Source organism: Capricornis sumatraensis, chromosome 2, assembly GCF_032405125.1.
Source record: "Capricornis sumatraensis isolate serow.1 chromosome 2, serow.2, whole genome shotgun sequence".
Classification (NCBI taxonomy): Eukaryota; Metazoa; Chordata; class Mammalia; order Artiodactyla; family Bovidae; genus Capricornis; species Capricornis sumatraensis.
In genome coordinates this window covers 125199930-125204923 of record NC_091070.1, presented here as the reverse complement: position 1 = coordinate 125204923, position 4994 = coordinate 125199930, and the positions used below count along the sequence as shown (strand labels likewise).

Below are 4994 nucleotides of genomic sequence, written 5' to 3'. Positions count from 1 at the left end.
ACCACTGTTTTCCCTGAGTCTTATAAATTACCAGTAGGATGACCACAGTGTAATATGACGACAGTGCCCAGCTCACAAGTGTTTTGTTTTGCTTTTAAATAGTATTATCACTTGTTCTTAGGTACCTTGAGTCATCTTGGAGGAAATATTTGAAACTGGTGCCTGATCCGAGCATGGCTTCTTTCCTGGCATTGTGAGGGATTTGAGATGGTGTGGTCCACTGAATTTTGCATTCCACAATGGAATTGGCTCAAGCCAGGTGCCATTTACCTGGGCACACTCTGAAGGTGAAACTTCAGAGTGCCCTTTGAGTAGAAGACACGAAATTTAACTCGCATATTTCACAAGTCTCTTCACATCATCGTGTCAGATCTTTAAGGAATTCCCATTTCTTGAATGTTATTGTGTATTTATTAAGAGCAAAGCATGGATGCACTTCCCTGGTGGTCCAGTGGTTAAGAATCCACCTTGCAATGCAGGGGACCTGGGTTCAACCCCTGGTCAGGAAACTAAGATCCTACATGCCACAGGGCAACTAGAGAGCCCACATGTTGCAGCTGATGAGTGCACGCATTGGAAAATCCGACATGATGCAAGGAAGATCCCACATGCCACAACTAAGACCTGATGCAGCCAAGTAAGTAAAAATTTTAAAATGAATAATAAAAAAAAGAACAAAGCATGGTGAGTGTTGTCAGGGATACAGTGATGAATCAGAAAAGGGCTCTGATCTCATTTACAGTGCTCTGGGGTAGGCAGAGTATATGCAGATCATTGTAATGACCAAAAGACATTCTTCCAGAACCAGTTCTGTTGTGGTTATACAACTTGTGGTACTTTCAACCAATTCAACTCAGTAGACTTTTATTGAGTATCTACTGTGTGCGAGGTGCTGTGATAGATTCTGAGGACACCAAGGTGAAGAATCTTCTGTTCCTGTCACTGTCTGTAGCTGCTTTAATTCAAAGCTGTGTGAAAACACTGAATGGAAGCCAGAGGAGGGAAGGAATAATGCTGCCTGGTGTGGGGCTATGAGGAAGGCTTTCCAGAGGGGCAATAGTTGAACTGGGCCTTTATGGGACATCACTAGACTAGAAGAGAGGGAAAGATACTTTTAGGATAGGAAGAAGTAAGCAGACCCAGAGGCAGAGAAGAGTATGGTGTATTTGGTCAATGTACTCTATGAGGCTGGAAAGAGAGTCTGGAACCCAACTGTGGAAGGCTCTTAATAGTCACAGTACAGTGTCTAGACTTTACCTGGTGCAGTGGTGGAAAGGAGGTGGGGAACCAGATAATAAATCGGGCAGTCTGTTACTGAAATGTGCCAAGTCACTTCAGCCCTGGCCGACTCTTTGTAGCCCACCAGATTCCTCTGTCCAAGGGATTCTCCAGGCAAGAATACTGGAGTGGGTTGCCATGCCCTCCTCCAGGGGATCTTCTAAACCCAGGGATTGAACCTGCCTCTCCTGCACAGCAGGCAGATTCTTTACCCAGAGTTACCTGGGAGCCCGTTCCTGAAACAGTCAACACTAAGCTTAATTAGATTCTGGTGAATGCACTGCGAAGCATAACAGATTTTAGAGTCAAAGGATCAGGCTTAAATCCCAATCTGTCGATTATAAGCCATGTGACCTTGACTAGCTTATTTAACCTCAGCTGTAGAAGGAGGCTAATAAGTTTATCACCCTTACAAGGTCATCATAACAAGAGGAGACAGGAGAGAAAAATGGTTTCTGTACTGTCAAGCACTGTGTAAACTTTAATTATTAATGTTATTTGGCACCAAAAAAAAGAGATGCTGGGAAAGTGTCTGTTTAATATTTTCTCTCTGTATTGTAGAAAATTCTTGGTTTTTCAGCAGTGTAAGTACTAGTGGTTTGCTTTCCACATGCCATGAGAACACTTATGAGAGGTGATGCTTCTAAGCTTGGCATACAGCCTAGCATAAGCAAGGGCAAAAAGAAACTAGCATTTTCTGAGTACTGTCCTGTGCCAAACTCTGGGCAAATGTCCTCTCATTTGACCTCCACTTTAACACTTAGAAGTAGTTATTGTCCCCATTCTACAGACAAGGAAATCAACGTTGAGAGTCATTTAACTTCTCCAGATTAATTAGGAAGTGGCAGAAGGTGGTTTTGAAAGTTTTGTCTATGCTGCCGTGTTTGTTCTGCCTCATTGTGCTGTACAGAGCATAGAGTTAGTGTTTAAAATCAATCAGCCTACATCTCTTTCCTCTGGTAAGTCCCCCAACCTCTCACCCCTGATCAGGGGCCTCCTGAGATGGCCATGCTTATAAGACATGAGTCCATGGTCACGGCTGATTGGACCACTTCTGATGCAAGCTGGACCAGTTACATTCCTCTTTCTGAAATTTGGAGTTGTAATGTTCAGCACCTGAGACAATCACTGTGGGAACCAGTTGGGAAAGACAAGCCAAGTCAAGGCTTAAGCCAAGTCAAGGCTTGAGCCCACAGTCTAGACGGACAAACTGATATGCAGGCTTGAGAATGAGGAGTGGTCTCCGTGCATCAGAAGAATATGATGTCCTGGGAGGAAGACGGAACTGCACAAACAGGATCAGAGCCTGCATACTCTACACCCACAGCGAGCAAGGTGGGTGGAGGGCTATCTTAACAGCCCTCAATGGCTTTCCAGTTTTTAGGTCCAATTCGCTTGATATCTTGATATTCTTACAATCTCCTTATCTATTTACACTAGATGGCCCTGCAATCTGACAGCATCAATCTGACAGCACACAATAAATTCTTGTAGAATGACTGGCTAATTCGTGTATCTTCTATCACTTGTCTAGATGTTTTCACCCTGCGCACCACCTACTATACTTTTATCGATTTCACTGTAATTCTTTGGTCTGCCATTTGGTCCTGGGGCCATTGTTCTGGATAATGAACAAATGATGCCTTAGAAATTACTCACCAAATAAAGGTGGCGAGATATTGGAGCAGAGGTACTGATTAAACCTTCATAGGAGTGTTAGGCTATTTTAGATGGTCTGAATACCTATGAATAAATTATACAATGAGTCTAAAATCCATATGGTGCTCTATTTCAATGTATTATAAAATTTAATTTTTGTTATAGGCCTGGGGTTTTGGTTCCACTTTTAATAATAACAGCAAAAATTTTAAACGGATGACTAACAAGGACCTACTGTAGGGCATAGGGAACTCTACTCAGTATTCTGCTGCTAAGTCGCTTCAGTCGTGTCCAAGTCTGTGTGACCCCATAGACGGCAGCCCACCAGGCTCCCCTGTCCCTGGGATTCTCCAGGCAAGAACACTGCAGTGGATTGCCATTTCCTGCTCCAATGCATGAGAGTGAAAAGTGAAAGTGAAGTCACTCACTCGTGTCCGACTTTTCAAGACCCCATGGACTGCAGCCTACCAGGCTCCTCCGTCCATGGGCGTTTCCAGGCAAGAGTACTGGGGTGGGTCGCTAGTGTCTTCTCCGACTCAGTATTCTATAACAACCTAATTGGGAAAAGAATTTGAGAAAGAATAGATACACGTACATGTAAAACTGAATCATTTTGTTATACAACTGAAACAAACACAACATTGTTAATCAACAACAAAAAAGACAATTCCAATAAATTGGAGTTTAAATTAAATAAAATTAATTTAAAAAGACAACTCCAATAAAAACAACAACTCCAGTAAAAAAGTTAAGAAGAATATTGGAGTAGGTTGTGATGCCCTCCTCCAGGGGATCTTCCCCACCCAGGGACTGAACCCATACCTCTTATGTCCCCAGCATTGGCAGGTGGATTGTTTACCTCTAGCACCACCTGGGAAGCCCAAAATGACAGCAGATGTCACAATATGAAATGGACAATCCAAAACACTTACTTTATTCCCAGTGTGAATTTTGAGTATGTGGAATCCTTGCTGGTGGTGGAGAAATGGAAAGTGCACTGAGCTGGGAGGCAGAGGACCAAGTTGCCTGCATCACTGCCACTATTTAACTTCTCTGAGTTCAGGTATTTCATTGATAAATTAGTGATGATAGGAGAAAGGCCCTTGGAAAGTCTTCATTTTCTAGGAACATGGGGTTGAATCTTCTAGAAAGGTAGTGGACAGGACTGATAAAATCCCATATTTGATAGTGATTAGCATAGTCCCTGGGGCAAAGTGAGCACTCCAACTCTGCTTGCTATTGTCCCTATTCCTTCACTCATTGACGAGGCTGCAATAAGTCCCTGGTAACCAAAAATAACATTATCAGCAGCATCTGATGCTCTGCCTTAGCCCCACCACTGGTTTTCTGTTGCTTGGTGGGTACCAGAGGGTATGAACCATTCATGCTACCTGAGAAGGAGAAATCTGTGTCTCCTGGAACTTAAACACTTGGAAAGCAACTGATTCTTTTCCATATTTGAGTTTCAAAATAAAGTCTCTAATCTAGCGGGCATGTGTGCTCAGCAACTTCTGTCTTGTCCAGCTCTTTGTGACCCTATGGACCACTATACATAATATAGATAATCAACAAGGATTTTCTGTATAGCGCAGGAGCTTATAGTCAATATCTCGTAATAGCCTATGTGCTGTGCTTAGTCACTCAGTCATGTCCTACTCTTTGAGATCCCATGGGCTGTAGCCTGCCAGGCTCCTCTGTCCATGGATATTCTCCAGGCAAGAGTACTGCAGTGGGTTGCCATGCCCTCCTCCAGGGAATTTTCCCAAGCCAGGGATCGAACCCAGGTCTTCTGCATTACAGGCAGATTCTTTACCATCTGAGACACCAGGGAAGCCTAATAACCTATAATGGAATGTAATCAGAAAGTAACTGAATGACTTTGCTGTACAACTAAAACTAACACAATATTTTAAATCAACTATACTTCAATCAGAAAAAAAATCAGCGTCTGAGAAACAGAAAAGTCAGCTTCCCCAGGAATATTAATACTTAGAAAAGGAGGCACTAGCAAGGGTGAGCTCTGGTTTGGAGGGTATCACCCTGCAGATGGGATGTGG

General features: G+C 43.1%; 1 non-coding gene across 1 annotated transcript; it reads right to left on the bottom strand.

The window, feature by feature from the left end:
- Positions 1 to 4696: 4696 nt before the first annotated feature.
- Positions 4697 to 4768, bottom strand: TRNAY-GUA (transfer RNA tyrosine (anticodon GUA)). Its single transcript has one exon. It is a non-coding gene; the product is annotated as a tRNA-Tyr (tRNA).
- Between the last annotated feature and the right edge of the window lie 226 nt (positions 4769 to 4994).